This window comes from Callithrix jacchus, chromosome 9 (assembly GCF_049354715.1).
Source record: "Callithrix jacchus isolate 240 chromosome 9, calJac240_pri, whole genome shotgun sequence".
NCBI classification, from domain to species: domain Eukaryota; kingdom Metazoa; phylum Chordata; class Mammalia; order Primates; family Cebidae; genus Callithrix; species Callithrix jacchus.
The window spans coordinates 22,971,662-22,994,077 of NC_133510.1; the positions used below are offsets into that span (position 1 = coordinate 22,971,662).

The following is a 22,416-nucleotide window of genomic DNA, read 5'->3' on the forward strand; positions in this document are numbered from 1 at the left end:
GGTTATTATAGCCTTGTAGTATAGTTTGAAGTTAGGCAGTGTGATGCCTCCAGCTTCATTCTTTTTGCTTAGGATTGTCTTGGCTATATGGGCTCCTTTTTGGCTCCATATGAATTTTAAAATAGTTTTTTTCTGATTCTGTGAAGAATGTCAATGATAGTTTAATAAGAATAGCATTGAATCTATATATTACTTTGGGCAGTGTGCTATTTTCACAATATTGATTCTTCCTATCCATGAGCATGGAATATTTTTCCATTTGTTTGTGTCCTCTCTGATTTCCCTGACCAGTAGTTTGTAGCAGTAGCTTCCCTGAGCAGTGGTTCTCCTTGAAGAGATCCTTTGCTTCCCTTGTTAGCTATATTCCTAGGTATTTTATTCTCATTGTAGCAATTATGAATGGGAGTTTATTAATGATGTGGCTCTCTGCTTGTCTGTTGTTGGTGAATAGAAACACTTGTGATTTTTATCACATTCATTTTGTATCCTGAGACTGTGCTGAGGTTGCTTATTGACTTCAGAAGCTTTTGGGCTGAGACGATAGGGTTTTCTAGATACAGGATCATGTCATCTGCAAATAGAGACAGTTTGACCACTACAAGCAGAAGTCCAGGAGACTGACATGGTAAGAAATCTTACCTTTTACTGGCTTTGTTAGGTCCCATAGTCTCTCAGTCATAGCCTCTGGAGTTAACAGGGTGATTTGGCCTCCTGGCTGGCTTTCCAAAATTGTACAGGAGGGGAAACTCTCTTCAGCCTCTGAAGATTTGATCATCAAGTCTGTGAGATAAATTAATAGTAGGAAAAGTAACAGGAGAAAAATCATTTTAATTATGTGCATATACACAGGAGTCCCACAAAATGTGAGACTCGAAAAAGCATCAGATGATGGCAACTTCTGTTAACATCCCAAGCTACAGAAACGAATAGGGGTCTGGGGCTTCTGGAGGGTCGTGGTGACAAAAGTTGTGGAAAGATGAGAAGAAAACAATGCGTGAGTGAATAAAGATTGCCTTCTTATGCAGATAGTCTCTCAGCTAATAAAAGTTGTCTTGGAGCAGCCCCTTAGAAGAATGGATGACAGCTGGTGACAGAGTCTGTCTGGGTGTGGTGTGTGGTGTCCTTCAGTTGCCTCCAATCTCTTCTCTTACAGCACAGCTAACCTTCCCTGGCTGTTGAGATTCCTGTTCAGCGGACTCATGAGCTTGCTTTTGGAAAATCTATTTTTAGGAAGATAAGGGGACTTCAGAGAAAGCCCTTTCCTGCACTTCAGGGAAGAAAGAGGAGTGAGAGACAGGAGAGCAGAAGGTCAGTGAGGCGTTGGCTTTCCTTTAGTTTAAAGCACTCAGACCACCAAAGTGCTAGCCACTGGGATCACGTTCTCTGAACCCCAGTATGGCCAATAACACCTGTTTGGGAAATGTTGGTTTATTTGGTAATAATGTGTTATTTTGGATTACTTAACATTAAATAAGAATGAAGTTAGGAGCTCAATGTAATGATCAAAATGGAAATCCTTTAATATCCTTTAAAATGGTAACCCATTAAATTTAGAATAAAATAGGTGAGAAGGCATAGATTTTTAAAAAATACATGTACAGTAGATTTTCTGTTCTTATAAAAACCATTATTGATTTTTTTTCCTTCTTACAAACAGGTTTTATTGCATTTGGTCCACAGCTGGGTTTCACATTATCTCATGCAGCAGGGCCCCCGGGTGACGGTCCCTGTGCAGTACTTGGCAGGGTGTGTTGCCCGAGGAGATGGAGCAGTAGAGCTGGTCAGGCCCAGAAGGGAGGAGGGCTGGGGCTCCTGAAAACCTACTGAGGCACCGGGCACAGTGGCTCATGCCTGTAATCCTAGCACTTGGGGAGGCCGAGTCAGGCAGATCACGAGAGGCCAGGAGTTCCAGACCAGTCTAGGCCACTGTGGTGAAACCCTGTCTCTACTAAAAATACAAAAATTGGCCAGCGTGGTGGAGCACCTGCAGTCCCAGCTACTTGGGAGGCTGAGGCAGGGGAATCCCTGGAGCTCGGGAGGTGGAGGTGCAGTGAGCGAAGATCGGCCCACGGCACTCCAGCCTGTGCAACAGCAACAACTAAAAAAAAAAAACCACTGAGGCTACGGGGAGGGCAGGGTAGCATGGAGACGGGGTCAGGCTTAGCCCCAACAACTCAGAATTCCGCTTCATTGTACAGGCTTCATTTTCCCCAACAGGCCTGGGGGCAGGTCTGAGGGTCCTAGGGGAAATCTAGCCACTTGGGAGCCTGAGACATTTAGCATTGTGGCCAGGCCCCCTTTCCAGGGGACTCATTATCCAGCACCCTCTCCACTGTCCCCACCCCATTCCTTCGGGGGGAAAAAAAGTATTTTTCTTTTTCTTTTCCTTTTTGAGACGGAGTTTCGCTCTTGTTACCCAGGCTGGAGTGCAATGGCGCGATCTCGGCTCACCGCAACCTCCGTCTCCTAGGTTCAGGCATTTCTCCTGCCTCAGCCTCCTGAGTAGCTGGGATTACAGGCATGCGCCACCATGCCCAGCTAATTTTTTGTATTTTAGTAGAGACAGGGTTTCACCATGTTGACCAGGATGGTCTCGATATCCTGACCTTGTGATCCACCAGCCTCTGCCTCCCAAAGTGCTGGGATTACAGGCTTGACCCACCACGCCCGGCCATAGTATTTTTCTTTTGTTACTGCTTCCTGAAACTTTTGTGGGTACAGAAACCACAAACTGATTGGGTGACAAAAGTGAGAAGAGACGAGGCAGCCAGAAATCTTCAGGGACCCGCTCCCTCCAAGCCCAGGGCTCTTTTTCCCAGCATAGCTCGGCCCACAGCCTGGACATGCCAGCAGGGACCCTTCCCCCCGACACCCGGTGGCTCAGTCCTGTGAAGGACCAAGGCAAGTGGGAAAAAGCCCTACTGTCTGATCCCAGGAACCACTCAGAGGCCCTCGGCTGATTGGCAGACCTGAATAGGTCAATTGAAAAAAGAGGAAAACAGAAAAACTCAGAAATCCAGACGGGGAGATGGCGTGGGGACAGAGCATGCTGGGAGCCTCAGCAGCCTGCCTCCTCCTGGTAGTAAGGGGGATATTCAGGGGCCTCCCCTGGGCCCGGGCAGTCGCCAGCATGGGAGGGAGCCAGCCACTGTGCCTTGCGGGCAGACCTTGGGGTCGTATAACTGCCGGCCCAGGCTGAAGACCTGGCAGCTCTGATTGGCGCCCTGCGTGTAGCCCATCTGCAGGGACATGGAGGAGTTATCACACTTGTTGGTTCCCAGTTTGGTGTCATAGATGTGCTGCCGTGTCCTGGGAACCGTCATGCCCACCTGGCTGGCACACTTGTTGGTGCCCTTCTGGAGGCTGATGGTCGAGTGGTCCATGGGGGGCACGATGTGGTTCTTGGGGTCGTAGAGATGCCTCCTCGTGCTGCACACGGTCATGCCCATCTGGCTGGCGCATTTGTTGGTGCCCATCTGCAGCTAGATGACGCACTGGCTGGCCTTCATGGTGGCGTCGTCGAAGTTCCGCTCCTGCTTCTCCGAGTACTTGATGCCGATGTCCACCCCGCTCTGCAGCCCCTTAGTCTTGGCCTTGCCTGCCAGGGCGAGAAGAGACACCTGCACCTGCATCACGTTCCCGCTCTCAAAAGGTCGTTGGCCTTGAACAGGTCCACAGGGCTCATGCCGTAGCTGACCATGGCCTTGATGAAGTTGGAGAGGTTTTCTAGCTGGTGCCAGTTCTGCATGGAGCGGTTGATCTTGGGGACTGAGCTGGCTGTAGCTTGTTCATGAGTGTGCATGAGATAATCCCGTCCTTCAGGCACTTCTGGAAGTCGGGGCTGATGGAGAGACCGGTGAGTCCCTAGATCCAGCTTCCGAGCTCTGCCTCTTTCTGAGGGTCACACTTGGACAGGAGCCAGTTCTCTCTCTCTCTCTCTTTCTTTCTTTCTTTCTTTCTTCCTTTCTTCTTTCTTTCTTCTCTTTCTTTCTTTCTTTTCTCTCTCTCTCTCTCTTTCTTTCAGACAGAGTTTTGCTCTTGTTACCCAGGCTGGAGTGCAATGGCGCGATCTTGGCTCACTGCAACCTCCGCCTCCTGGGTTCAGGCAATACTCCTGCCTCGGCCTCCTGAGTAGCTGGGATTACAGGCACATGCCACCATGCCCAGCTAATTTTTTGTATTTTTTAGTAGAGATGGGGTTTCACCATGTTGACCAGGATGGTCTTGATCTCTTGACCTCGTGATCCACCCGCCTCAGCCTCCCACAGTGCTGGGATTACAGGCTTGAGCCACTGCGCCCGGCCAGGAGCTGGTTCTTGACCTTGGCTGACAGCTGGTACTAGGAGCCCTTGTTGAACTGCGTGGAGCTCATGGCTGGTGGGCACAGTGGTCGGACGGGGGCCGGACAGGCGGGGCCTATTATTGATTTTTAATTATTTTAAATTTAAACCATTTTAAAAGTCCTTTTATACAATGTAGTGAACAGCAAACCTGGCCATTTAGAAAGAAAAATCTAGCCTTGCTCTCCACAAATCTTGCAGAACAGTTTTCAGTTTCAGGATTTTGAAATATATTTTGAATAGACCAGTCTTTTTGAAAATGGCTAGAGACTTTTACAGTATTAGAACTGACACTTTTTTAAATGTCAATTTTATTTTATAAAGTGACAACTTTTTATTGTTAACTAATAGTAAACATTTTGTAAGGAAATGTAAGGAAATTAAAACAGGTTTTATTTTTAAACAATTAGTTTCAAAGGAAAGAGCAATACTGACCAGATAAGGAAGTACTTAACTGTATTTCCTGAGAGAAGTTACACACACACACGCACACACACACAGACTCTTCAAAAGCCAAATTCCAACAGTGCAGCTATTGTCTTTTTTGTGGCAATAATTACTTCAATCGAGTAAGTGAATGTTTCTGCTTGAAGATATAATAACTTGAAGATATTGCTCAGTTTGATGATTAGAACTGTCAATCTAAATGAGTGACAGAGACTCTCCAAAACAGATTTTTCAACAATAGCAAGGGCTTGCAATCCAGGGTGTGCATGTGGTGGTGAGCCATAGGCACATCTGAAAAGGTTGGAGGAAAGGCAAGCTTATAAAGGCTAAAGGGGGAAGATTGCATAAGTCGTTTTGAAACAAACTTCTTGGTTGTTGAAGCTCATAGCAGGAATTGGCAGTTATTCATTGGAACACTGACTGTGGCTGGGGGATGTCTTCACAGAAATATCTTGTCTGGAATTTTTGTGGTTTTTAGATAGCTATTGCAACAATTCTTATCATAGTCATCAGTGCATGAGAGGCCCTTTTCCAAGGCCTCCTGGCTCTAATTTGTTAAAGTTGACTTAAGTGACTTCATGTTGATACTGACAACTTTCATAAAACTAAGTTCTTCTCAGCTCATTTAATGTTTGTGGCCCCCACCAGAGGGTCTGATTTATTTCTTATGGCACGTGGGTTCCTGAATCATGTTGTCAAGAAATGTGGGATGAATGTATGTCTTTATCTAAAAAGTTTCAGAAGCAGAGACTGAAAATGTGGCAATTTGTATGGAACAAAAGTTTCCTTGAAAATCCTCCATTTATGATCCTAGCTTCCGAGATCTAACTAAGGAGGACAGAATCTTGTTCCAAGTTGGGGGCACAAGACGGGAGGCCAACTGAGCTCTGTCAACCCCAGGGTTTTGGATTGAAGTTTTTGTCAATGGTTAGCAAGAGCCTCAGCTGAGGTAACCTTCTTGCAGCTACTAGGAATAAGATGGTGGCCATTATACATGAAGCCTGACCTTAATGCAGGGGTATTATCTCCTCTTGGGTGCGCAGTGGAATTTCCATTCTTGCCATGCTCTTGAAACTTCTTTTGCAAAATTATGACAGTAAGAGAAATCTGGCATAGTTGACTCCAACTTGCTTCTAACCTCCAAGCTGTCCTTGGTCACTCCTGGGTGTAGGCCCAGCTAAGTTTGGAAGAAATTGAGTTTATAGTTTAACTTAATAGCAAGGATGATAATAGCTCTTCCCTGAACTAAACCACCATTTTAAAACTAATGAAAGACCACAAAGCTAGGATTATGAGAGGAACCTAAATTCTGCTAAAATACAGGCATAAAAAGTAACCAATCATTGTTCTGGAAGTTATAAGGTTTGTAACAACTGCAATTACCTCTGTAGATAACATCACTACTGTAGAACCTACGATTGTTTTTTTGAGATGTTTTTCAGGCTGACCCCACCTGGACTTGTGATTCATGACTCAACAGGTCCTGTGGTTTCCCCCTAACCCCAAGGCAGACTCAGCCCATGAGGACCTTACCTCACACTGCTATGATAGCATACCCAACCAATCAGCAGTACCCATTCCCTAGTCCCCTGTCCACCAAATGATCCTTGAAAAATTCTGACGTTTAATTCTTCTGGGAGACTGATTTGAGTAATATCTCCATCTCAGACATGCCTGGCCTCATGTTAATTAAACTCTTTCCTGCAATACTGTGGTTTCAGTGAACTGGTTTTTTCTGTACAGCAAACAGAGAGAACCTGTCAGGCAAGTAACACTTGCCTGCTAAGTATTACTTCTATGCTGACTCAGGGCTGAAGGCTTTCCTGGAACATGTGGGTCTTTAGCCTGTCCTCACAAGATGTCAACTCACAGTGAGGCACAGCCTTTTGGCTATTTTCATTTACGGGGCTTTAGTGTTAGATCATATGGTGAGTTTTCCATATTTCTGCTTTGTAGCACATTTTTGGTAAATATTTTGTATAGTTTCGTATGCTAAGTTTTTTCATTCCTTGACTCATTTGCAAATACGTCTGGAACCTTTAAGCTTGGAGCCACTGGGGGTATTGTGTCCTGTGTCTCATATATTTTGCCAAAACTTCTAGGACCAGCCATAGGAAGGAAATGGGATTTTTTTTTTTGTGTGTGTGGCACCATGGAACTGAATCAAATGTGTTTTTTTGGTTCACACGGTGGGACACAGGTTTGGAGGTTAGAAGAAGGCACAAAGTCTTGTGGTAACTCAGCCAACAGTAACAAACAGTGAGCTATTTGTAGTGCAGTCTTTGCCCAGTCAGTCTCCATAATTCCAGACTCTGGAAAGTCTTCTAAGGATTGGAATGTGCTATTTGTAGTCAGTAAGGCAACAGACAGGGAGGTGGGTGGAAACTGACAATCTGGGCTTACCCTAGTAACTATGCCTCTCCCTACAACCCCCTAGACACAAGGCTCTGACTTTTTCTTTTTTTGTGAGACTGAGTCTCACTGTCGCCCAGGCTGGAGTGCAGTGGTGTGATTTTGGCTTGCTGCAACCTCCACCTCCCAAATTCAGGTGATTCTTCTGCCTCAGCCTTCTGAGTAGCTGGGACTACAGGCACATGCCGTGACGCCTGGCTAATTTTTTGTATTTTTAGTAGAGACGGGTTTCACTGTGTTAGCCAGATGTTCTCCATCTCCTGATCTCATGATCCACCTGCCTCAGCCTCCCAAAGTCCTGGGATTACAGACGTGAGCCACAATGCCTGGCCTCGGCTCTGACTTTTTCTAAGAAAAAGCTCCTGACTCCTGAGTGTAGCTATAAGAATTTCAGATATGTTTTTATGTGTAGACATCCTGTTTCAGCCCACGTGACTTGCTGGAAAACCCCAAAGAAAAGGACAAGTCTTCTGCCAAAGGGAAGGCCCGGGAGTGTGGGCGCTTGGGCAGGGCCTTCAGTCTTAGACTAATTTCTCAGAGAAAACTCTGTGGAAGTGGAGACTGGGATGGGCATTCCTTTTCTCTTAATTTCCAGTATTTTCTGGGAAATATTTGCTCACACTGAATGTTATTTACTTGTGCATTTGTGTGCAAGGGTCCCTTCCCAGAACTTAAAGTATAATTAAAAAAACATAAAGCAATGCAAAAGCCTCTTTCACTTTATTTTATGCTATACTTGTATATATTTTAGCTCCCATGCATTTGGGAGATTTTGGTGGTCTGATGATGGACTTTTTTTTGGTTGGTAGGCTATTAATTACTACCTGTCTTTCAGAACTTGTTATTGGTCTATTCAGGGATTCTTTCTGGTTTAGACTTGGGAGTGTGTATGTGTCCAGGAATTTATCCATTTCTTCTAGATTTTCTAGTTTATTTGCATAGAGGTGTTTATAGTATTCTCTGATGGTAGTTTGTGTTTATGTGGAATCAGTGGTGATATCTCGTATATTTTTTTATTGCATCTATTTGATTTTTCTTTCTTCTTTATTAATCTGACTATTAATAAAATATCTATTTTGCTGATATTTTAAAAAAACAGCTCCTGTATTGAATAATTTTTTTGAAGGGTTTTTCTTGTCTCTATCTCCTTCAGTTCTGCTCTGATCTTAGTTATTTCTTGTCTTCTGCTAACTTTTACATTTGTTTGCTCTTGCTTCTCTAGTTTTTAAAATTGTGATGTTAGGGTGTCGATTTTAGATCTTCTGCTTTATCTTGTGGTCATTTAGTGCTATAAATTTCCCTCTAAACACTGCGTTAGCCATGTCCTAGAGATTCTGGTATGTTGTGTCTTTGTTCTCATCGGTTTCAAAAAATTTATTTATTTCTGCCTTAATTTTGTTATTTACCCAGTAATCATTCAGGAGCAGGTTGTTCAGTGTCCATGTAGTAGTGCAATTTTGAGTGAGTTTCTTTCTTTTTTTTTTGAGACGGAGTTTTGCTTTTGTTACCCAGGCTGGAGTGCAATGGCAAGATCTCAGCTCACCACAACCTCCACCTCCTGGGTTCAGGCAATTCTCCTGCCTCAGCCTCCTGAGTAGCTGAGATTACAGGCACATGCCACCATGCCCAGCTAATTTTTTTTGTATTTTTAGTAGAGACAGGGTTTCACCATGTTGACCAGGATGGTCTCGATCTCTTGACCTCATGATCCGCCCGCCTCAGCCTCCCAAAGTGCTGGGATTACAGGCTTGAGCCACCACGCCCGGCCTGAGTGAGTTTCTTAATCTTGAGTTCTAATTTGTTTGCACTGTAGTTTGAGAGACTGTTTATTATGATTTCTGTTCTTTGCATTTGCTGAGGAATGTTTTATTTCCAATTATGTGGTCAATTTTAGAATAAGTGAGATGTGGTGCTGAGAAGGATGTATGTTCTGTTGATTTGGGGTGGAGAATTCTGTAGATGTCTATTAGATCTGCTTGGTCCATAACTGAGTTAAAGTCCTGAATATCCTTGTTAATTTTCTGTCTCATTGGTTTGGCTAATATTGACCATGGGGTGTTAAAGTCTCCCACTATTATTGTGTGAGAGTCTAAGTCTCTTTGTAGATCTCTAAGAACTTGCTTTATGAATCTGGGTGCTTCTGTATTGGGTGCATATATATTGAGAATAGTTAGCTTTTCTTGTTGCATTGTTCCCTGATTTGAATGTTAGCCTGTCTTGCTAGGTTGGGGAAGTTCTTCTGGATAATACCCTGAAGAGTGTTTCCCAACTTAGTTCCATTATCCCTGTTACTTTCAGGTACACCAATCAAACATAGGTTTGGTGTTTTCCAATAGTCCCATATTTCTTGGAGGCTTTGTTTGTTCCTTTTCATTCTTTTTTCTCTAGTCTTGTCTTCATGCTTTATTTCATTAAGTTGATCCTCAGTCTCTGGTATCCTTTGTTCCACTTGATCGATTCGGCTATTGATACTTGTGTATGCTTCATGATGTTCTTGTGCTGTGTTTTTCAGCTCCATTAGGTCATTTATGTTCTCTAAACTGGTTATTCTAGTTAACAATCTCCCTAACCTTTTTTCAAGGTACTTAGCTTCCTTGCATTGGATTAGAACCTGCTCCTTTAGCTTAGAGATTATTACCCACCTTATGAAGCTTACTTCTGTCAATTTGTCAAACTCATTCTCCATCCAGTTTTGTTCCCTTGCTTGTGAGAAGTTGTGATCCTTGGAGGAGAAGGGACATTCTGGTTTTTGGAACTTTTAGCCTTTTTTGTAAAAGGTTTCTCCCCATCTTCATGGATTTATCTACCTTTGGTCTTTGATGTTGGTGACCTTCGGATGGGGAGTTTGAACAGACATCCTTTTTGCTGATGTTGATGCTATTCCTTTCTGTTCATTGGTTCTCCTTCTAATGGCCAGGCCTCTCTGCTGCAGGTCTGCTAGAGTTTGCTGGAGGTCCACTCCAGACCCTGTTTGCTTGGGTATCACCAGCGGAGGCTGCAGAACAGCAAAGATTGCTGCCTGTTCTTTCCTCTGGTAGATTTGTCCCAGAGGATCACCCACCAGATATAATCCGTAGCTCTCCTATATGAGATGTCTGTTGACTCCTGCTGGGAGCTGTCTCCCAGTCAGGAGACATGGGGATCAGGGACCCACTTGAGGGAGCAGTCTGACCCTTACCAGAGCTCAAGCACCATGCTGGGAGATTCGCTGCACTGAGCTGGCAGGCAGGGATGTTTAAGTCTGCTGAAGCTGTGCCCATAGCTGCCCCTTCCCCCCAGGTGTTCTGTCTCAGGAAGATGGGAGTTTTATCTGTAAGCCCCTGACTGAGGCTGTTGCCTTTTTATCAGAGATGTCCTGCCTGGAGAGGAGGAATCTAGAGATGCAGTCTGGCTATAGTGGCTTTGTTGAGCTATGGCCGGCTCTGCACAGTTCCAGCTTTCCAGTGGCTTTGCTTACACTGTGAGGGGAAAACCGCCTTCTCAAGCCTCAGTAATGGCAGATATTCCTCCCCCACGAAAGTTGAGTGTCCCAGGTCAACTTCAGACTGCTGTGCTGGTAGTGAGAATTTCAGCCAGTGGATCTTAGCTTGCTGAGCTCCATGGAGGTGGGTCTGCTGAGCTAGACCACTCGGCTTCCTGACTTCAGCCCCCTTTCCAGGGGAGTGAACTGCTCTGTCTTGCTGGCATTCCAGGTGCCACTGGGGTATGAGAAAAATACTTCTTGCAGCTAGCTAGGTGTATGCCCAAACGGCCATCCAGTGTCGTGCTTGAAACCCAGGGCCTTGATGTGGTAAGCACCTTAGTGAATCTCCTGGTCTGTGGGTTGCAGAGACCACGGGAAAAGTGTAGTATCTGGGCTGGGCTGGAGTGTTCCTCACAGCACAGTCTCTCATGGCTTCTGTTAGCCGGGGGAGGGAGCTCCTCGACCCCTTGTACTTCCCAGGTGAAGTATGCCCCACCCTGCTTTGGCTTGCCCTCCATGGGCTGCACTCACTGTCTAACCAGTCCCAATGTGATGAACCAGGTACCTCAGTTGGAAATGCAGAAATCACCACCTTCTGCGTCGATCTTGCTGGGAGCTGCCGACTGGATCTGTTCCTATTTGGTGTCTTGCCAGGTCTACTTTTGCTTCTTATAAGCAGGGGAGGGCACTAGTAGTCTTTAGTCATCTAAATCCATTTTCAGTAATTAGGTGATTCACAAATGAGCGGCTGGATCTGGGATTGTCAGTCTCCTTCTGGTTTACTCTTACTCCTAGAATGTAGGAATCCAGTTCAACCTAAGTCAAACAGCAGCAATTTACTATTAAGATGTATTTTTAATCAAAACAATTATTTAACTTTGTTTCATTAATAAAATATGATACTAATTCATTAATTTTTTGGAGAGAACACTCAGAGTGGATGGAGAGACTATGCTAAATCCGAGGCTAAAGAATGAGGCAGCTGTGAACCCTGTGCATGGTGCTTGAATGCCAGGGCAATTCCCTGCCACACAGCTGCATACCCAGCTCCCTTAATTGCCCCTTTTCCCGGAAGCTGTGTCAGGGAGCTGAGGGACGCTCACTCTTGCCCTCGACCTCTGAGATCCTAGCTATAGGGGACCCCATGTCTCCTATGTATGAGCTGGCAGGGTGATCGCCCTGAAAAGCAGGCAGAAACAGGCTTTTGGACAACATAATGCCCAGGAGCTTTTGTGCACTGGGCAGCTCCAATAGAGAGCAGCTACAGACATCCATCCCCCAGGTTTCTCCATACCCCTCTGGGAGGCAGGGGCACCAGGTGACTTCTGAGCTAAGACAGTGGGTCCAATTTCCCTGAGGAACTGTGATGCATCTGCTTTATAAGCCCTTCTGCCCACCGACCCCTCCCAAGGTCCATGTTTAGCTGCCTTGCAGGATTGGGTGCACATTGCAACCCCCACAGCCCAGCCTCAGTGTTTTGCTGCATCTGAGTACTTTTCTGGTACGTCAAGAGCACAATGGATTGCCTCAGGGTAGCTGGAATGTAAACGTGAGCCTCTGTGGGATGTCCTGGTGCCCCAGGGCTGTAGCATGCAGTTTGGGAATGTGGTGCCAAGATCTGCAGCTGGCATTTGAGTGAGGGAGAAACCTACATCTTCAGAACACTGAGAAGAGTGAGATGAGCAGCCTTCTGGGCAAGGGCAGAAACAGGGAATTCTCCTTCCACCAGGCCAGTCCAGAGAGACTGTGGCATATCTCCCGTCTGCAGCCTTGCACCTAACAAAAGATACCTGGGCACTGTGGCAGCAATCAGAGCAGGCTCCCTCAAGGACCAGGAGTGGAACTGGTGAGGGGGCCATCTCTCTTCCCCACCCTACACAGAGCATGCCTAGGAACTCTAGGTATTAACCTAGCTACTGGTCATTACTCTTAAACCCCATCTACTGGACCATGGCCTAAACCACAGCAGCAAAACTTATCCCGCTTATATGTGCACCTGTGAAACCAAACACAATAATTTACCTACACATAAAGATTCTATACAGACTTCGACCCTCTGAAAGCATCTAGAAATAAAGTCAACTGAATATATTCAACTTACACCACAGTTAAAGGAACACTAACCCTTCCAGATGAGAAAGAATCAGGTAAGAACTCTGGCAATCCATGGGCATGGTGGTGCACATCTGTAATCCCAGTACTTTGGGAGGCCAAGGCGGGTGAATCACGAGATCAAGAGATAGAGACCATCCTGGCCAACATGTAGAAACCCTGTCTCTACTAAAAATACAAAAATTAGCTGGGCGTGGTGGCACGTGCCTGTAGTCCTGGCTACTTGGGAGGCTGAGGCAGGAGAATCACTTGAACCCAGGAGACAGGTTGCAGTGAGCTGAGATCACGCCTGGGCGTGAGAGAGAGACTGCATATATATACATACACAAAACAATTCTGGCAATCCAAAAAGCCAGCGTATCCCCTTACTTCCAAACAAGTCCATTAGGTTCACTAATGATTCTTAGCCATTCTGAAATGACTGAAACATCAGACGTAGAATTAAGAGCCTGAATGACAATGAAGATCATCAAGATTCAAGAAAAACTAAAACTTACTCTAAGGAATCCAAAGAATCCAGTAAAATAATTGAAAAGCAGAAAGATAAAATAGCCATTTTAAGAAAGAACCAAACTGAACTTCTAGAGCTGAAAAACTCACTTCAAGAACATAATACAATTGGAAGTATTAGCAGCAGAATAGACCAAACTGAGGAAAGTTCTTAGAGCTTGAAGACTGGTTCTTTCAGTCAACTTAGTTAGACAAAAATAAAGAAAAAAGAATTAATAAAGATAAAGCCTCAGGAAAATATGGAATTATGGAAGGAAACCAAATCTACAACTCATTGTCACTCCTTAAAGAGGAGAGAGAATGAGAAACTTGGAAAATATATTTGAGGATATAGTCCATGAAAATTTCCCTAATCAGAGGTGGACATGCAAAGCCAAGAGGTACAGAGATACCCAGCTACATACAAGATGACCAGCCCAAGGCACATAGTTATCAGATTCACAAAGTTAATGCAAAAGAGAAAATCATGAAGACATCTAGAGATAAAGGGCAGGTCCCGTACAGGAGGGAACCTCATGAGGCCAGCAGCAGGCATCTCCACAGAAACCTTACAAACGTTCAGAAGAGATTGGTGGCCTATTTTCAGTATCCTTAAAGAAAATAATTTCAACAGAGAATTTAAAATCCACTCAAATTTAGCTTCATAAGTGAAGGAGAAATAAAATCCTTTAGAGACAAGCAAAGGCTGTGGGAATACATTTCAACTACACTAGCCTTACGAAGGGTTCCTAAGAGAGTCCCAAGACAGTATGAAGGGAATTGAAAGAATAACATCTGCTCCCACAAAAACACACATAAGCACATAGCCCACAGGCACTATAAAGCAGCTATGCAATCAAGTCTACATAACAACCAGCTAGCGACATGATGACAAGATCAAAATCACACGTGTCAGTACTAACCTTGAATGTAAATACGCTAAACACTCACACTTAAAGGGCACACAGTGGTAATCTAGATAAAAAGATAACACCCAACCATCTGTTGTCTTCAAGAGGCCCATTTGTTTTTTGTTTTTGAGATGGAGTCTCACACTGTCACCCAGGTTGGAGAGCAATGGCGCAATCTTGGCTCACTGCAACTTCTGCCTTCTGGGTTCATGTGATTCTCTTGCCTCATACCAAAATCTGGCAGAGACATGACAAAGTAAAAAATCTGCCAGCCCATATCACTGATGAATATAGACAGAAAAATTAATTTCTGTTTTTTCTTTCTTTCTTTCTCTTTCTTTCTTTCTTTCTCTTTCTTTCTTTCTTTCTTCTTTCTTTCTTTCTTTCTTTCTTTCTTTCTTTCTTTCTTTCTTTCTTTCTTTCTTCTCTCTCTCTTTCTTTCTTTTCTTTTTCCCTCCCTCCCTTCCTTCCTTTTTTCTTTTCTTTCTTTTTTGAGATGAAGTTTCACTCTGTCAGCCAGGCTTGAGTGCAGTGGTATGACATAAGCTCATGGCAACCTCCACCTTCCGGGTTTATGAAATTCAACTGCTTCAATCTCCTGAGCAGCTGAGATTACAGGCATTCATCACCATGCCTGGCTAATTTTTGTATTTTTAGTACAGATGGGGCTTCCCCATTTTGGCCAGGCTGTTCTTGAACTCCTGACCTCAGGTGGTCCACCTGCCTCAGCCTCCCAAAGTGCTATTATAGGCATGAGGCACTCACCTGGCTGACAGAAAAACTTCAACAAAGTGCTACCAGTGTGTTGGGGTGGTGGCTGCTATCTCTTTACAGCACTCTCTTTAAGTGTCTGTGAGTTGCCTGGACACCTCAGCCCACTCATTTTATTGGGCATGAATGTCCATAACCTGTCCACCAACATTGGGATCTACAGAATTTAACATTGTGGGGCTCTGTGCTGACACAGTCATTCCAGGGTGGTTAGGGGTTCCTCTGTGCATCATCATGGCTGGGTGGTGGGGATGGCTTGGCAAACATGAATGCATTGGGGGTCTATGTCTTAACTGAGTAAGGTGTGGGGTCATCTGGAGAGGAGTGTAACTTGGCTGTGCCATACTCATTCCCATAGGACCACCCTGAGAAAAGTAGTCCCCTGGCATGCTCTGCAAACCTGTAGGCCAGATCCCCATGTGTTGCTAACCATCTAACACAAAGCTCCCCATGGACTGACCCTCTGGACTATATGCTGCTCCTTGGCTCACTGCTCGATTTGACTGGTCAATCATGGGCTGTGCTGTTCTTCTTTTGGCATTAATAAACCAGTTGTTTACTTGGAGTATTGGAAGTCCTGTGTATTGCACTGCTTCTTCTGCACTTCGGAAGGGTACGGATGTGTGAGATGCTGGAAGAGCCATGCTCTCATGATATTTATTGCTACTTTGGGGAGAATGCCTCTTATCTTCTGGTGCTTTTTGTCTTTATCTGTATCATCATTGTCATCTGTACCAGGTGAAGCTACACTGTTGTCTAAACCATCCCCTTGCTCACTGCTGTTGTCTCAGCTCTGGGAGGCATGACCCCCACTGGAGGGCCCTGAGGTGCCTGCTGAGTGGGTTGAGGTTGCATCATTGTGGTCTCACCAAGAAGAAGGGTTATGTCAGTGAGATTTGTGGAGGAGCCTGAAAGTTCTTCATGATCTGACTTGGTACTGCTATCTCTTTCTTCAGTGATAAGGTTGATGGACATTTTCCCCTTCAAGCAGCTAATGTATTGGTGGCAGAAGTTATTGCACAGTTCATGAACCTTTCCTAATTCCAAAAGATGAAACCTTAGTACTTGTATTGCTTGTATCATCAAATTGCCCACCTCTGGATTTGAGGAGAAAAGTGGCTTTTCGGCATGAACCTGCTTGGCGAAGACTGTGATGTCCTTGTTGGAGGAGTCAGAGGAGCAGACACTCCCGCCGGCCACTCCAGGTTCCTGGGGAGTGCAGGTTGCCAGCTCACACTTCTCAAAGACCAGAGCTAACAGAGGAAACAACAGGTGCCCATAGATCGTGTCCTTGTCCTGCCTCAAGGTGTTGACAGTGGATCCCATGCTGGCCAGCATGACATTGGGGTGTGGGGTGTGCTGTGTGGCATGGAGCAGAAGCCTGTGGTTCAGGTGGTGAACTGGGGGGATTGGCCACAGTGGGTGAGGGTCTCTGTACATGGAAGTGGGAACCCCTACTCCATTCATCCTGCTGTAATGGGGCAGCTCATTGTATTCTAGTTCATTTTCCCATTACTTCCGGCTCCTGCTTAACTGGGTCATGTTGGGGATATTTGGCATGGCACTCTTGCTTTTGTTCTTTTTAATTACATGGCCTCCCTCTCCTCTGCCCACTAATTACAACACCCTGAAGGCTTCCTGCTAAGGTCCAAGGGCAGCAAGCTCTGCAGATGATACCACTATTGGGGTAAATTTTTTATTAAGTGGCAATTCTTTTCTGTGCAGATTCAGCAACCTTGTCAATACTCATTTTTTCCAGGACCAGAAGAGACAAACTTAACTCAGAGCACATTCCCTCCAAGCAGTGTGGACAATGGACCACCCTGAGAGTCTTTGGGGGCCATGGTGGAATGGGGAGGGAGGAAGTGAGGAGTGAGTCATTTGGGTCTGATATTGCCAAGGGCCCAGACTGCTTCGTTAAGTGGGACATTGATCCTCTTCTCACCAGGTGGGGCCTGCTTGTGGGAATTTCAGCATCCTCAGCCAGGGGTTTACAGACAGAACTCTGATATCCGTGAGAGGAGCTCTTAGGAGGAGTGTGGGAGTTCAGTCAGGGTAGTGTCAAAAATATTAAGGAAAACATATTAGAGAAAGTTATAGAATATAGTCACAAACCTTCTTGGAAGGATGAGAAGTTTGCATAGTTTCACTAGAAGTTTTAGCTGAAGGCAGCTTTAACCTCTTTACCTTTAGTTGATAAGAAAAGCAATTAGCTAGGGAATGTGGGGGAGTTTATCTGAATAACTTGTTTACTCATGTGCTTCTATAAACTAACCTTTGATTATTCCAAACTGCTCTCTCAGGGGGAGGTCAACCAGAGATATTACCCACTAGTGGCATTTGCTTTAGGCCACAGAACCTGTCCTTTAATCTCTACTCCCTAGTGGTGTTGATTCAAGGCCTTTGTCATTTAATGTGTGCTGAATAAAGGCCAGAGAGGTCAGTGTGTTGGGGTGGTGACTGCTATCTCTTTACAGCACTCTCTTCAAGTGTCTCTGAGTGGCCTAAACACCTTGGCCCACTCATTCATTGTATTCTGTGTGTGAGTGAATTTATTCATTCATTGTTGAGTCAGGTTCTGCAGGACAAACCCCTACAGGTAGTGACCTTGAAAGAGGTGGGGCAGTTGTGGTATCATGGGTCAACAACTTTAGTCTTTTCTGCCTGCTGCCTCTGGAGAATCAGGGAAGCCTGGATGAGGAGGATTTCCCAGCAAAGCACACCCACTCCACCAAGAGGCAGTCGGACTGCTTATTTAAATGGGTCCCTGATCCTGCTCCTCCTGACTAGGTGAGATGTCCCAACAGGAGTCTCCAGGCACATCATATAGGAGCATTCTGTCTGGCATTAGGTCAGTGCCTCTCTGGGACAGAGCTCCCAGAGGAAGGAGCAGACTGCCATCTTTGCTGTTCTGCAGCCTCCACTGGTGATATCTTCAGGGGCAGGAAGGAAACAGATGAATAGGGTCTGGAGTGAACCCCCAGAAAATCACAGCAGCCCTAGGAAAGAGAGGAATGATTGCTAAAAGAAACAATCAGAAAGCAACAAGAATAACATTAACAAAAAAGACCCCACAAAACCCCCCTCCAAAGGTCAGCAGCCTCAAAGATCAAAGGCATATAAGCCATGAAAATGAGAAAGAATCAAGGCAAAAATGCTGAAAACTGAAAAGAAACCCAAAAAACAGAGTGTCTCTTCTACTCCAAATGATCACAACATATCTCCAGCAAGGGCACAGAACTGGGCTGAGGCTGAGATGAATGAATTGATAGAAGTTGGCTTCAGAAGACAGGTAATAATGAACTTTGCTGAGCTAAAGCAGTATGTTCTAATTCATTGCAAAGAAGCTAAGAATGATAAAACATTACAGGAGCTGTTAACCAGAATAACCAGGTTAGAGAGAAATATAAATGACTCAACAGAGCTGAAAAACACAACATGAGAACTTCACAATGCAAACACAAGTATCAATAGCTGTATGGACCAAGCAGATGAAAGGATGTCAGAGGCTGAAGACTACCCTGTGGAAATAAGGCAGGCAGACAAGATTAAAGAAAAAAAAATGAGAAGAAACAAACACCTCTGAAATCTAAGGGATTGTGTTAAAAGACTGAACCTATGACTGATAGGGATACCCAAAGATACAGGGAGAATGAAACCAAGTTGGAAAATCCACTTTAGGGTAATATCATCCAGGAGAACTTCCCCTACCTAACAAGACAGGGAAACATGCAGGAAATACAGAGAACCCCAGTAAAATACTCCACAAGAAGATCAACCAAAAGACATATAATCACCAGCTTCTCCAAGGTAGAAATGAAGGAAAATATGTTAAGTGTAGTCAGAGAGAAAGGCCAAGTCACCTATAAAGGGAAGCCCTTCAAACTAACAGCAGACATCTCAGTAGAAATCCTAGAAGCCAGACGACATTGGGGACCAATAGTCAATATTCTCAAAGAAAAAAATTTCCAACTGAGAATTTCATATTCAGCCAAACTAAGCTTCATAAGCGAAGGAGAAATAAAATCCTTTTCAGACAAACAAATGCTGAGAAAATTAATCACCACCAGGCCTGTGCTGCAAGAGATCCTGAAGGAAGCACTAAACATGGAAAGGAAAAAGCATCACTGAAGTACACAGACCAATAAGACTATGAAGCAACTACATAAACAAATCTGCAAAATAACCAGCTAACATCATGATGACAGGATGAAATTTACATATAACAATATTAATCTTAAATGTAAATGGGCTAAATGACCCAATTAAAAGACACAGAATGGCAAGCTAGATAAAAAGTAAAGATCTATTGGTGTGCTGTATTCAAGAGACCCATCTCACACGAAAAAAGACACACATAGACTAAAAATAAAATGATGGAGAAAAATTTACCAAGCAATTTGAAAACAGAAAAAAGCAGGGGTTCTAATCCTAGTTTCTGACAAAACAGACTTTAAATCAGCAAAGGTAAAAAGAGACAAAGAAAAGCATTACATAATAGTAGAGGGGTCAATTCAACAAGAAGAGCTAACTATCCTAAACATATATGCACCCAATACAGAGCATCCAGATTCATAAAACAAGTTCTTAGAAGCCTAAAAGAGACTTAGACTCCACACAATAATAGCAGAAGACTTGAACACCCCACTGTCAATATTAGACAGATCAACAAAACAAAATTAACAAAGATATTCAGGATTTGAACTCAGCTCTGGATCAAGTGGACCTTATAGATATCTACAGAACTCTCCACCCCAAAGCAATTGAATATATATTGGTAGCTCCACATGGCATCTACTGTAAAATTGATCACATAATTGGAAGTAAATCACTCCTCAGAAAATGCAAAAGAACTGAAATAAAAATAGTCTCTCAGATCACAGCACAATCAAATTAGAACTAAAGATTATGAAACTCACTGAAAACCACACAACTTCATGGAAAATGAACAACCTGCTCCTGAATGAGTCCTGGGTAAATCACGAAATTAAGGCATAAATCAAAAAGTTCTTTGAAACCAACGAGAAAAAGAGACAATCTACCAGAATCTGGGATGCAGCTAAAGCAGTGTTGAGGGAAATTTATAGCACTAAATGCCCACATCAAAAAGACAGAAAGATTTAAAATTGATACCCTAATGTAACAACTGAAAGAACTAGAGAACCAAGAGCAAACAAACCTAAAGCTAGAAGACAAGAAATAGCCTAGATTAGAGTGGAACTCAAAGAGATAGAGACAGAAAAAAAACCTTCAAAAATGATGAATTCAGGAGGTGAATTGAAAAAATTAGTAAAATAGATAGATTGCTAGCTAGACTAATAAGGAAAGAGAGGAGACTCAAATAAACACAATAAAAAAATTAAAGGGGATATCACCACTGAAACCAAAGAAATACAACCAATCATCAGACAACATTATAAACACCTCTATACAAATAAACCAGAAAATCTTCAAGAAGTGAATAAATTTTTGGATGCATACACCCTTCCAAGACTGAACCAGGATAGACCAACCCTGAATAGACCAATAACAAGCTCTAAAATCGAGCAGTAATAAATAGCCTACAAACAAAAAAATAGACCAGGACCAAATGGATTTACAGATGAATTCTACCAGAGGTATAAAGAGGAACTGGCACCATTTCTTCTCAAACGATTCCAAACAACAGAAAAGGAGGAACTCCTCCCTAACTCATTCTATGAGGCCAGCATCATCCTGATGATACCAAAGCCTGGCAGAGATACAACAGAAAAAGAAAACTTCAGGCCAATATCCCTGATGAATATCAATGCAAAAATTCTCAATAAAGTACTGGCAAATTGAAATCAGCAGTACATCAAAAACCTTACCCGTCACTATCAAGTTGGCTTCACCTTCAGGATGCAAGGCTGGTTCAACATATGAAATCAGCAAACATAATTCATCACATAAACAGTTCTAAAGACAAAAAACACATGATTATCTTGATAGATGCAGAAAAGGCCTTCTATAAAATTCAATATTCCTTCGTGTTAAAAACTGTTAATAAACTATGTATTGAAGGAACATACCTCAAAATAGTAAGAGTCATTTATGACAAACTCAAAGCCAATATTCTACGGAATGGGCAAAAGCTGGAAGCATTCCCCTTGTTTTCTACCCATATAGACTCAACTGGAACCACTGCAGAGAGATGGCACCTGCCTGCAAACAGCATTTCATCCAGGATACCTGCCCCTACAAATGCTCCTCCAACTTTGGGCCCTGGATCCAGCAGGTGGATCAGAGCTGGTGCAAAGAGCAGGTACTGAACATGCCTCTGTACAAAGAGGATTGTGGGCAATGGTGGAAAGATTGTTGCACCTCCTTTACCTGCAAGAGCAACTGGCACAAGGGCTGAAACTGGACCTCAGGATTTAACAAGTCCCTATTGGGAGCTGCCTTTTCATTTCTACTTTCCCACACCCATTGCCCTGTGCAATAAAATCTAGAGTTACTCCTACCAGGTCAGCAACTACAGCCAAGGGAGTGGCTGCAGCATCCAGATGTGATTTGACCTGGCCCAGGGCAACCCCAACGAGGAGATGGCAAGGTTCTATGCTGCAGCCTTGAGTGGGGCAGGGCCCTGGGTGGCCTCTCCTGCTCAGCATGGCCCTAATGCTCTTCTGGCTGCTCAGCTGACCTCCTTTTACCTTCTGATACCTGGAAATTCCCACCGTGTTCAACCCCACAGCTCCCAACTAATTGGTTTCTGCTGCATGGTTGGGCCTCTGACAGCCACTTTGAATAAACCAGACACCCCACCTCCCCCACAAAAAAGAAAAAAACAAACAACCCTCTTAAATCCCATAGGCAAATGACATAAACAGATACTTCTCAAAAGAAGACATTCATGTGGTCTACAAACAGTTCAAAAAAAGCACAACATCACTGATCATTAGAGAAATGCAAATGAGAACCATAATGAGATACCATCATGCCAATCAGAGTGGCAATTATTAAAAAGAAAAGAAACAACAGATCTGGCAAGCCTGTGGAGAAATAGAAATGCCTTTACACTGTTGGTGGGAATCTAAATTAGTTCAACCATTGTGGAAGATAGTGTGATGATTCCTCACAGAACTAGAACCAGAAATACAATTTGACCCAGCAATCACCTTACTGTATATATACCCAGAGGAATATAAATCATTCTCTTATAAAGATATATGCATGTTTATGTTCATTGCAGACTGTTTACAATAGCAAAAACAGAGAATCAATCCAAATGCCCATCGATAATTGACTGAGTAAAGAATGTGTTGTACATATACACCATGGAATACTGTGCAGCCATAAAAAGGAATGAGATTTTGCCCTTTCCAGGGCCATGGATGGAGCTGGAAGCCATTATCCTCAGCATAAGTGGGAACTGACCATATTCATGGGAACTGAACAATAAGAACACATGGACACAGGGAGTGGAACAACACACACGCCTGTTGGGAAGTGG

General features: G+C 43.9%; 3 pseudogenes; 1 reads left to right on the forward strand and 2 right to left on the reverse strand.

Annotated features, from left to right (window-relative positions):
* Positions 1–3,058: 3,058 nt before the first annotated feature.
* Positions 3,059–4,372, reverse strand: LOC100385725 (calponin-2 pseudogene; annotated as a pseudogene).
* Positions 4,373–15,058: 10,686 nt separating this feature from the next.
* On the reverse strand, positions 15,059–16,433 carry LOC100386079 (homeobox protein Meis2 pseudogene; annotated as a pseudogene).
* Positions 16,434–17,640: 1,207 nt separating this feature from the next.
* On the forward strand, positions 17,641–21,605 carry LOC100386431 (folate receptor alpha pseudogene; annotated as a pseudogene).
* The last annotated feature ends 811 nt before the right edge of the window (positions 21,606–22,416 follow it).